The sequence below is a fragment of the Protopterus annectens genome, chromosome 2.part0 (assembly GCF_019279795.1).
Source record: "Protopterus annectens isolate FY-2018-M chromosome 2.part0, PAN1.0, whole genome shotgun sequence".
In the NCBI taxonomy this organism is placed as follows: Eukaryota; Metazoa; Chordata; order Ceratodontiformes; family Protopteridae; genus Protopterus; species Protopterus annectens.
This window is the reverse complement of record NC_056728.1, coordinates 470,935,026-470,947,853: the sequence shown is the minus strand read 5'-3', so window position 1 is coordinate 470,947,853 and position 12,828 is coordinate 470,935,026.

The window sequence follows — 12,828 nt, the reverse complement described above, 5'->3', positions numbered from 1 at the left end:
AGTGGTTACATAGCTGTGTGAGTCCCACAGTGATTGTGATGCAGAGTGGTTATATAGCTGTGTGAGTCCTGCAGTGATTGTGATGCAGAGTGGTTATATAGCTGTGTGAGTCCCACAGTGATTGTGATGCAGAGTGGTTACATAGCTGTGTGAGTCCCGCAGTGGTTATGATGCAGAGTGGTTACATAGCTGTGTGAGTCCCGCAGTGATTGTGATGCAGAGTGTTTATATAGCTGTGTGAGTCCCGCAGTGATTGTGATGCAGAGTGGTTATATAGCTGTGTGAGTCCCACAGTTATTGTGATGCAGAGTGGTTATACAGCTGTGTGAGTCCCGCAGTGATTGTGATGCAGAGTGGTTATATAGCTGTGTGAGTCCCGCAGTGATTGTGATGCAGAGTGGTTAGATAAGTGTATCGGGATGGAGCCCTGATCTGCTCCAGTTCTCTTTCTTAACCCAGAGCTACTTTCCCACAAGAAAGTCACAGACTACCTGTGGATGGAACATAAAGTAGTTTTGCAGATTTGTCCAAGTGTTCTTACTTACCACACAAATTGCATGATTTGGTAATATTTATCAAAGGCTAAAATCGAATAGCAATTAAAAACTGAGAAAAAATAAGAACTAAGCAAGAGAGTTACGTTTTTTAATTCTGCATTATTGACTTCTCTATACCCTATGGCAGTGAGGACCATAACAAACTGTGGCATACTCTTGCAGAAATGGGAATAACAGGTCACCTTATTTCCTTCCCAAGGAATCTGTATGCAGAATGATATGGAATATCTGGCTCAAGATTGTGAAGGGAATATAGCAACATTATATGTTGTCATTGTCACCCTTCTTATTTATTCACTAAATTCACTGAATAAATCACGCAAAATGCTAGGTTAAAGGTATCAGATGCTTGAATAGAAATTACAAAGAGAAATATCAACAAAATCATATATGCAAATGATACCACTCTAATGGTTGAAAGAGCTGAAGATTTGATGAGCCTTTTGATGAAGGTAAAAGTAAACCTAACAAAAGCTGTCTTGCTATTCAACATAAAAATGTATAATGATGCCATGTAGCCCTATCAATTATTTTTCAATAGATGAGGAAGTGGAGGCAGGGACAAATTCTACTTTCCTGGGCTCAAAGATTAAAACAAAAACTGTAGATGGTGATTGCAGCCATTAAATTAAAGATGTTTGCTTCTTGGAAGGAAAGCTATGGCAAATCTGGGAAAGACCGTCAACAAAGCTTCATGTAGTCAAAACTTTGGTTTTCCCAGTAATAACTTATGTCTGTGAGTGTCTGAGTATAAGTAAGGTTGTGCTCCAGAAAACTGATGCTCTTGAACTGTAGTGTTGGAGAAAATTTTGAAAATTCTGTTGACTGCAAGATCAAATCAGTCAGTAGTTGTGGATAAAACTAAATGGTTCGCATGATAGTAAAACTCAAATATTTTGACTACATAATGATATAATAGGACACATTATAGAAAACACTGACTAAGAAATAGTAAAAGATAAAAGAAAGGGCAGCACAGGTTAAGATGAACAGACGACATTACTCAAGTAATAATTATGAATTTGCAAGAATTTAAAGAGCAGTTATTGAAAGATAAGTCTGATGTGCTAATGTCCTTGAAGTCATATACAACTGAATATGCAACAACAAAAGCTAGTCAAGTGCTACTTAAAATTCAGACTTTTAAGTTGATGCTTCTATGATAGCTAAACTGAAAACCATGCCAGTAAGGCACATATACAGATCTAAGAAATGCTGGAACCAGATTAAGAAATTAAGCAATTCAATACACCAAATAATGTAAAAAATAAGAGCAATCAATAAATAAATAAATAAAATATCAATAAACACTAGTCATTGCTTAAAAAGTGTGAATTGGACTGGCAGATTAGATTAAATGCCACTGTGTGTTTCCTGGATTAAATGATTCAGCATCTATCCAAAGTATTTTGAAGCTAAGATCACATAAAAGGCTTTAGTAATTAATTGTTCTTTGTTTCTGATTTTGATTTTTTGGCATGTGTTTTTTTTATATTATCTGTTAAAATAGTAATGTTTCATATATTTTACTGTAGTCTCATGTATATGTATGCAAAGCTACTAGTATTAATACTACAATATTTGGATGTGGGCATTCTTTTTGCGTTAGGGGTTACCCTTCCAAACAATGAATGGCAATAAAATACTAACATGCACTGTCAATGAGAGCAATAACAAGGTTGGCGCTCCTGGAGCAAGGTGTTCGAGTCATGAACAGGAATATCTGACTGAAAACATGCAGTTTAGGGATTATTTCTTTATTTATTTTATATTTGTAAACATTTATTTACATTTGTCACCAGGAAAGTCCTAATGGACACAGGTCCTTTTTCAGCAGAGGCCCGGGTAGAAAAGCTCCATTTATAAGAAATACATAAATTGCAGAAGTTGACAAACATTTATTATTTATTTTATTTTATTTTACATTTGTTGACCGGGCTAGTCCAACTGGATATATGTCCATTTTCAGTAGAGGCCCAGGGAGAAAAGCTCCACTAACAGTTACTAGACATATAGATACAATACGTTTTGTAAGGCAAGGCAACACAAGTTATTTGATGATAGCTAAACATCAATAAATCAAACAAAAGTTTACAAGACATATGGAGAAATAATATAAACAAGAGGTATAGACAAATACATACTATTCAATAGAGAGTATGCTAGAAAAGGACAAACTACTATAGTACCTTCTATGATACTCTGTCTAGTACATAACTTTGTTACCTGATAGCATATACATTCAGAGGTTAGTAGGAAGGAGTGCATAGCAAAAGCAGTAGTGAGATAAGCATAGACAAAGTATAAATGATGAAGTGATTAATCTGGGCTAGTACATGGACATAGCCAGTTATTTTTAAGGTATTCTTTGAGTTGCTTCTTGAAGAGTGGTATAGAGGAAAGAGATGAGAGTTCTTTTGGGAGAAGGTTCCAAGTTTTCCTCACGGAGTTGGAAAACAGAGAGTCCCCAGCTTTATTATAGGACTTATGTATAGATACTTGCAATTTCTTTGTTGAGAGTACGATAGATAGATTTATGTAGGGGGTAACCAGGCTAGTAAGTATAGGTGTGTTACTAGGATGATGGAGGATCTTTTGTGTGATAGTAAGCTGGTAAAAGATAAGTTGATTATGGAGTTCCAGCCAACCCAGTTGTTTTAGATTATGACAATGGTGGGTTCTAAATGGGGAACTTGTGGCAAATCTGGCAATGTTGTTGTATGAGTTTGTAGGTTTGTTGAGGTTACTTTTGGAAAGATTGGTATAAATTGGGGAGGCATAGAGGAGGGCAAAGATAAGATTGGTGTGGGCAATATTAGTTCTAGCTGTAGGAGTAAGGAATGATTTAATCCTATAAAGTGAGCCTAGCTTTCTGTTCACTGATTTTATTGTGTTGTTTATGTGTGTGTTAGAGGTGAAGTTATTATCAATTGTTACTCCTAAGAGTTTGGTAGTTGGGTCAGGAGATATAGCAGTACCATTACTGGATAACACCGTGAAGTCTATTTGTGTGGACATTTTTGTAGGGTTAAAGAGCAATAATTTGTTTTTTCTTGGGGTTCAGGGGCAGCGCTGTAGGAACCAGTCTTCCACAATGTTCAGTACCTTTTGGGTTACGGATTGGAGTTCAGATAAGGAAGTAGCGGAGCATATTAATGTTGAATCATCTGCATATTGTATGCAGGTAGCTTGAGGAATTGTTAAGTTGAGGTCATTAATAAAAATTGAGAATAGATGGAGGCCCAAAATAGAGCCTTGAGGGACACCTAGGGAGACAGGAAGATTTGTGGAAAGTGTGTTATCCCACAGCACAGCTTGTTGATGGTTCTCCAGGTAGGAATAGAACCATTTTAGTGCTAGTGAATCAAGAGAGAGAGATTTAAGTAGATTAATAAGAAGCTGATGGTTAACCATATCAAAAGCTTTTGAGAGGTCAATGAAAAGTGTAGAATATAGAGTATTGTTATTATGATTTTTGTTGATGCAGTCAGAAAAGGATAAAAGAGCAGAGGTGGTACTATGTAATGGCCTAAATCCATGCTAACAGATAGCTAGTAAGTTCTTTTGGAGAAGGTGGTTGAGTAGTTGTCAGTGGATACATTTTTCCATTATTTTTGCTAAGGGAGAGAATAAAGCAATTGGTTGAAAGTTGGAAAGGTCAGTGGAGTTCCCACCCTTATGTAAAGGGATGCTATGGGAGATTTTCCAGATAGATGGGATAGTTCCTTCAGAAATTGTTCTATTTATTAGGATAGAAATGGGATAGGCTACAACTTTGGCTGCTTTTTGCAGGTATTCATCTGGTAGGAGGTCTGCTGAAGGGGTGCATGGCTTTAGTTTTAGGAGAAGAGTGCAAATGAGGGATGTAGGGACTGGTTGTAGGTGGAATGATGGTAGTAAGCTAGATGAGGTGGATGACAGACATGGTTTAACAGGGGGTAGAGAGTTTGCTAGTGATTGGATAGCGTCAGTAAAGAAGGTATTGAAGGCATTGGCAATATGCTTAGGACTGTCGCTCATGGTATCTGATGGGGTTGGTGTTTTGGTGTGACCTGGGTGTAAGAGTTTGTTTATGCCTGACCAGAATTTTTGTGGTTTATGTTTGTGGGTCTGCTGGAGCTGAAAGTAGAAGTTTTTTTTGTCAGTCATTATAGATCTTTTAGCAGCATTTCTCAATTGTTTAAATTCTAGAATAATTTGTTGGGTTATTAGAAGATCTCCATTTGACCCAGATTTTGTTTCTATGTGACATTTTCAATCTGGTTTCATTTGTAAGCCATGGAGCAGCTTTAGTCCTAATTCTGATAGTGTGTAAGGGGGCATGATAGTCTAGAATTTGTAAGAATTTACTGTTAAAGTATGAAACTGCCTCCTCTAGCTGGAGGTGTTTCAGTGGTGACCAGTCACATGCTTTAAGTTCAGCCTGGAAGCATTCAAGGCTAAAATTTTTACTGGATCGAATAGTCCTAAATAAATTAGAGTTGGGGATATTGAGTCTTTGTCTGATGATATAGGTCAGTGAATGGTCACTAAGGTCATCAGGAAGAGTACCTGTTTTATATATAGAGGGGTGATTGTTAACTAGGATCCAGTCTAGGGTGCTTTCTTTGTTGTTGGGTTTTTGATTCTAGTAGGGCAGGGAATGATTTGGGAGAATTGATAAAGGTTAATATGGGTAGTAGGCTTGGGTGAGCTACAAGTAGTCCAGACTATATTAAAGTCACCCAGCACTATTGTTTCTTGAGGTAGATAAGTGGAGGTGCAGCTAAGTAAATTTTCAAGAGTATTAATGTTGTTTCCAGGAGGGAGGTAGGAGCAAATTAAATAGATGTATTTATATAGGAGAGTGTGGAAGAGAGGTGAAGAAGAGAGTACAGGCAGGATGGAGTGGGTGGAGAAGAGTGTCAGGAGTGATTTGTGACAGACAAGTACCTGTAAGAGTGAAAGGGAAGGTCTACAAGAGGGTAGTGAGACCAGCTATGTTATATGGGCTGGAGACAGTGGCATTGACAAAAAGGCAGGAGTTTGAGCTGGATGTGGCAGAATTAAAGATGTTAAGATTTGCAATGGGTGTGACGAGGGTGGACAGGATTAGGAATAAGTATATTAGAGGGTCAGCCCAGGTTGGAAGGTTTGGAGACAAAGCCAGAGAGGCACGATTACGTTGGTTTGGACATGTGCTGAGGAGGGATACTGAGTATATTGGGAAAAAGATGCTAAGGATGAAGCTACCAGGTAACAGGAAAAGAGGAAGGCCTAAGATAAGGTTTATGGATGTGGTGAGAGAGGACATGCAGGTGGTTGGTGTGACAGAGCAAGATGCAGAGGACAGGAAGAAATGGAAACAGGTGATCTGCTGTGGCGACCCCTAATGGGATCAGCCAAAAGAAGATGATGATTTATAGGTGTTTATTTGAAGTTTAGCAGAAATGATTTCAGCATTACTGTGAGTAGGGAGCTGCACATTGAAAGAAGTGATGTGTAGCTATGACTTATAAAGAATGGCTACTCCTCCACCCTTTTTGGTTTTATGGTCTAGTCTTAATATATTGTATCTGGGTGGGGTGATTTCATTGTCCTTTGTAGTTGGTTTAAGCCATGTTTCAGTAAGACATTGGATGTCAAAGGAAAGGACATTTAGGAGAGCATGCAGATGGGATATTTTATTGATAATACTATGAATATTAAGATGTGCTATAAGGAGAGAGTCAGATGGTTTATCTGGGTTGTAAGAGATGGATGGAATGAGTGTTTGGGAATTGGAGCTATCTTTGTTGTAGGGACCAGGGTCGGGGTGAATGTCTCCATCTAATAGGAGATAATGTTTCGGTCTATGTGTGAACTGTAAAGTTTTAGAGTAGATGTTTAGGGATTTATTGCATTTAGGATAAGTAATGCGGCCTAGTCTGTGATACTTTGGAAGTAAGTAGATAGAAATTGCTGTGATATTAATGTGATTGTAGGGGATTACATGAGTAGCAAGTAAAGTATGCTGGAAAGGATGTTGAAAGTCACTGAACATGAGATGTTCATAGGCAGATAGTATGTAGGATACAGATAGGAAAGTAAGGGTAGTACATAGAAGTCATAGTGGTAGGAATGTAGATATAGGTGGTAGGGCCGTAGTAAGAAGGATGGTTTTAGAGAAAGTAATAGTAATAGGAGTAGGGAAGAGTAAAATAGGTGTAATAGAGTGTGGGTTAGTAGAGAGAAAGGAAAGTAGTTATGTATGGTGTATTAGAAAAATAAGTAGTAGTAGTAAAGAATTTGGGGTGTGTACAAGGTTAATAAGCAAAGGTCAAGGATAGGGTGTGTCTGGGAAGGGGTGTGGCTTGGGAGGTATAAGGCTAGGACCCCTGACAGTGGGTGGTAATTGGGGTAGGGGTGGGAGCAGAGTGAGCCCGCAGGGCGAACAGAGTGGGAAGAGCCAAAGGGAGAAACAGCTACAGGGAAAAACAATCTGTAAGCAAATGCTAGGGACAGCAGTAGAGAATGGAATAAGGTAAGTACAGAGTACAAAATCGGACAGAGTGGAGAAAAAAGAGTTATGGGCAGGAGAAAACAGAGAGAGTATGCCTGGGAAGGAGAAAGGTAAGAAAAAAGGCCCAGGTTCAGTAGAGATAAGAGGGAGAAATAAACTATTTAGAGAGATAGCAAGTTGCTAGGATAATAGTGCCACCTAGTGGTGATAGGAGGAACAGCAAGACTGGGAAAGATACTTTATTAAGAAACCCTGATAAAGTATTGGAGAGGGAGAGAAAAAAACAAATAAAAGTAATTAGGGAGGCTACAGGGTGCACAGGCTGTGGTCGGCTGCTTGATCAAAGCAGTAAATACACTGATGAAGAGTACACACCATTAAACTCTACAACAAAATGTCTGGTATAGGGCTACATACACTGTGTCGTAGGTACTGGGGGATAAGCCGCACCGAGGGCAAGCGGAGCACTTTAGGCTTCTTCCGTTCTTAATATTTGAAGATACCTAGGTAAGATACACTATCTTTGGCAAGATTCAGAGTGAAGGACCCAGGGTAGGAGGCTGTAAAACAGAAAGGACACATCTGAGTAAAGGCAGGCAGAGAAACAAATAAGAGGAAAACAGTTAGGAGTCATAGAAGGAGAAACAACAGGACTAGATGTAATAAGTGTTAGGCTAGGTAGGCAGGAAGCTAGGGAGATTAGTAGCAAGATTTAGGATATAGAAGACAGTACAGCAGTATGCAATACCTGACACTGTTTCCATAGAGAAATTAGGAAGATGTTAACCCAGTAGTGAGATAGAGCAATATAAGTAGTAATGCGACAAGTTCCCAACACCATTCACTATACTTATAGTTATACTTTTAAACAGAGCATGCAGAAATCAGCATCAGTTAGACATAACACATTTGTTACCTCAGAAATAGCACCACATACAGTAAAATAGTAACAGTATATGCAACAATTAAAGACATGCTTAACCTGTTTCTCAGATATCACCACAAGGAAATAGGGCCATACAGTGTTAGCACTGTTTGATAAGGCAGTATTTAAAATAAAAGCAGCAGTTAAATAAGCATTACATACATAGCACAAATTAAACAGTCTTTCAATATCCTAAAATAACAGAGCCATTCATTTTTAACACTGTCAGTGAGCTTATCAAAGGGGACTGTTATACAGCCTGCATTACTAGTAATTATACCTTATAAATGGAGCCACCATTAAACGCCTGAAAACATTGCCAGAAAACATCGGCATCATGTTACTAAAGATCCGAACTAAGGAATGCTACTATTGCAGCAGTAGTGTTTGCATGCCGCAGCTTTAATGTTAAAACTAGTGTCCTACACATATATAATTAGATGTGGCACAACTGCTAATCACTAAGGGTAGGTTACAGCTATCAGAGGGATTGCCTCCATACAAGCACGCTGAGAATAACGCCGGTAAGTGTCCAGGAGGTATAAACAAATACAGCAGTACATGAAAATAAAGTACACTAGCTATACAAGCAATTCCATTTACTACAATTTGTGAGGATTTACATGTTTGGATTTACATGTGAGGATTTACAGAAGTATTCACAAACAACAATACATAATGATGGACAATGCACTTCTTTAGAAGTAAACATTTATATCACACATCATATATGAATATATACAATTCAAATGAAAAGAGAACTAGTTTCCATACAGTTGGTCAAATATCGGTGCAAGATAACATGCAATGAGCAATGTTTAGTTAAAAAGTTCTGATATTGGTGATGTTAAATGAAATTAGTATCTTAGTTTTTTAGTAACTATAGTATGGAGCTTCCGTAAGCCGTTTGCTACAGTTCCAAGTGCATTTGTTCCCCACTGGATGAGCTTTTTTATCCTCAACTTTGGAATACCTTTCTTATTTATTTATTTATTTATTTAATCTATTTATTTGTTTGTTTATATGTTTTGTAGTTTCCCACTTTAGGCTAAGGGGTTGCTAATTTGGGGACTGCCCAGGATGCCAGACTAGCTAAGCTACATCTCTGTATTCAATGGAAGAAACAAGAGCACAGGTCATTCTAGTAGCATCAAGATTATGTAGGAGGAGAGACTGTGATGTGAAATGGATCCTAATGTGAACTTATCCTTTTTTGTGAGAGGTGTTGCTGTGTGCATTTGTGTTTGTGTGTGTGTGTGTGTGTGTGTGTGTGTGTGTGTGTGTGAGAGAGAGAGAGAGAGAGAGAGAGAGAGAGAGAGGGAGAGAGAAGGGCAGTTCCTGGTATTTAAAACAGTTAATTTAAATACTGGACATTAGATACCAGCTGCATGGCAGTGAAATATTAATCCCTAACTATGACCCATATGACCTGTAATCAAGTAGCAGCTCAGTTGTCTGTTTGAGAAAGCAACGGACAGGGATGGAATGATAAAGAGTATGCCTGGTTGCCTTTTAAAAGAAAGGCAGAATGGTGGATAGCACAGGGGAGGGCAGGGTGTACTAATTCTGATTCAGGCAGCGGCAGATGTTATAAGCTGTGAGTGCAGCTGTTGCTTGATTGGGTAGTGGGTAGGTTAAGGATGTCACATTACTGAGTTCCTAACAGCAATCCTCCCAGCAGCCATACTTCACTACAAAAACTCAACTTCCCAGAATGATACCAACATGCACAAGGGGTATGGCCTAGTAATACAAGCATCCTAAGTCTGGGGCCTAGTAATGCAAGCATCCTAAGCCTGTCTGAGTAACACTGGTGACCTTTGAGTCCAATTCATTCTCATGTGGAACACACACAGCAACATGGGAGATCTGAAAAACTACAGTGCAGTGGATTATATAAATACTGAACATAACTGCTTAATATAAGCTATGGTACATGGATTTAGGGACTTCCATAGAAGCTTTGCTGCCACAAATGACGATCCATACTTAGGGAAACATACAATTGAAAAAGAAATCTAAATGCCTGTCCTGGCCTGAACACCATAAAGTTATTTGAACTGGTAGTGGTGATTGTCTTGTTTTAAAGTTTACAATTAAAGGGGCAAATACTAACAACCCTACATATGAGGCTTATGGAGCTCAGCAGTTATTGTGCTTGTTTAAAATATCACACTGAACTTGAGTCTACAAAAAAACTGTGAAGAACATGAATACGTCCAGGAACTGAAGGAGTTAAACTAAGTTAGGTAGATGTAGACAGCAGTCCTACATGGGTTATACAAACATGTCAGAATGCATTTCTTAGTGTGGACACAGTGATATGGGTCATCAAAATTTAAATGACTACTACTAGACGCATATGTTCATTTGCCAAAGATCATATCTTTAAACTAGGATGGAAGAGGAGGAGAGACTTTCCAGAAGAAGAATACAGGGTTAGGTATTCCAATAACAGACAAAAGGTAAAAATTAGATGCAGAATCTAGCAGATGAGCAAACAATGGTTTCTCAAAGCATGCTGAGTAGTTTTACAGTGTAAAGAAAGAGTCACTGTAGGGAGATGGGGGAAATAATTATTAAAAATAAATATGTAAGTTACAGTTGCCATAAAATTAGGAAGAAAGCATAAAACAGAAAAAGAATACATATTATTAAAGAAAGAACAACACCTAAGTTTGGGATGCACAAACACTGATGCAGAAGGAAATGATAGGCATTGATGAAATCACAGAAGAAGGATCTAGTGATAACGGGGGGAGGGGGTAGAATATGAGTTTCTCTGGTGTTGGAGAATGTAAAAGCCCTGTCTAGGGCCTAGCTGACATGGGTTCTATTAGCGGCTCAGGTGACTGATGAAACCGGAGGGATGGGCATGCTCATCCTTCACTGGTGACACTCCCTAAGGGGATGTGTGGTCCAAAAAGAAGAGTAGCTCTTGGATGCAGCCAGTGAGTGAGGGGTGGGGGGTGGGGGGTTGGTAGGTCATATAGAATAAAAAAAAAAATGAACTGATGTGCAGACAGCTGAGTCCCCAAGACACCTTTAAGATTCATAACTAGCCCCAGCAACACTTAGGCAAATTGGGGGGATGCTTTTCTAATAGGATAGAGGAATAAAGCCCTGGCAATGGCCAAGGTGACATTGATTTGATTAGTTGCTTGGGTGACTTATGCAGCAGCAGGGAAATTGATGGGCTTGCCTATCCCTGGTGGGGATGGTGTGTGGGCATCTCCTACAATGATCCTTGGTGGAGGCTGGAGATGTCGTTTAAAGGTGGCGGTGATTGAAGGGTGGAAGTTAGGCCTGTCTGAGATGCTGTGGTGGTGCAGCAATACGCTGCTTGCTCAAAGTGCATGCTGAACGAGATCATACCATGTTACTACAGGGGAGGGAATAAAATAGGGTAAGTCATAAGTGAAATCACCCCCATGGACAGTTGTTTTGACATGCCAAACCACTTGTAGCCTACGGATCTGCAACTGGCCCCAGCAATACTGGAATACTGGATAAAGTCTTGGGTGGGGCATGGATTAAGGTGGTAGACCCAATACAGATAGAGCATGAGGACTGGTCTGGCAATGATAATACTCAGGGGGATCAAAAAAAGTCTGGAAGGGGTGGGAGGATTCTGCTTGACCCCATGTGGATGTGGGGCATGGGGTGCCAGGTTGGTATCAATCCAAGATGACAAAAGAAAAAAAAAAGGAAAAAATGTAGGACAGAGAGCTGTCCCATTATAGCTGCTCAGGAATGAAAGATAAAGGAACGATGGGCTGGAGGTAACAATCTTTATAAATAAAGGCATTGGATAAATTAGAGTGGAAGAAATATCACTAAACCAAGAATGGGCCAATAAAGCTGGCTGGGTCAGAACCTAGGATAAGTACCCTTGCATTCAAGGTAAATGTAGTGAAAGGAAGGTAAATACAGTGAACTGATACAATAGAGAAGGGAAGACTATGAAAGACTTGGGGATGTAATAAAGGAAAGTTTCAGGTGGAACAGGATTGTCCTCATGTAGAAGCTGAATCTGTCAATAGTAGAATGAAAATTCTGATCTTCAGGGAAGAAAGGAAGAGGGAATTGCTTGAGGTCTTGAACCCTGAGGAGTTTAACCACCTGGTGGAAAACTGTACCAGAAAGGATAGAATTCTGAATGAGCTCCTAAACATTGTTGAGGGGCTCAAGCATGTCAGGTTAAGACACTACAGCAGGAGATCATGTCACTGGTTTAGATTGGCAGAAATTGCAAGAAAACAGAGACGGAGATGAAGGATAAAGCATGTCAGGTTAAGGCACTATGGCAGGATTCATGCCACTGATTTAGATTTGGGGAAATCGCAAGAAAACAGAGACAAAGATAAAGGATTTTAGCAGAGAGGATTATGCTATGCCAAGGTCAGAGGTGAGTTAGGAAATTGAGAGTGATCTGAGAAAGTAAACAAGCTATGGAAGTGGCTTAGGGTCAGAGTACCCAGGGCTGTGGACAAGGATGCAAGAAATGAGAAAAGATCATTAGTAAGGAAGGCAAATCTGGCTATGTTACTTTTTTGAGATTTTGGTAATAAACATCACAGAAAGAGAAGAGATCCTGTCCTGCTTTCTATTTGATGGACAATGAGTAAAAGAATAAGATCCCTGTTACAGTTGTGGCACTTGTATCGGGAGACCCAAAACAGTTAAAAATAATCTTTGATTTCTACTGCAAAAATGCAAACATTGAAACTCACTGTTAAACTGTTTAAGTTATCTTTGCATAGAGGCAACCCTTGCTTCACTCCTCATACCCACAAACTATATAAACTAGCTGCAAGGTTACTGTCTTTTTCAGCAGGGAAATTGTTTCTAGGCATATCAACCTC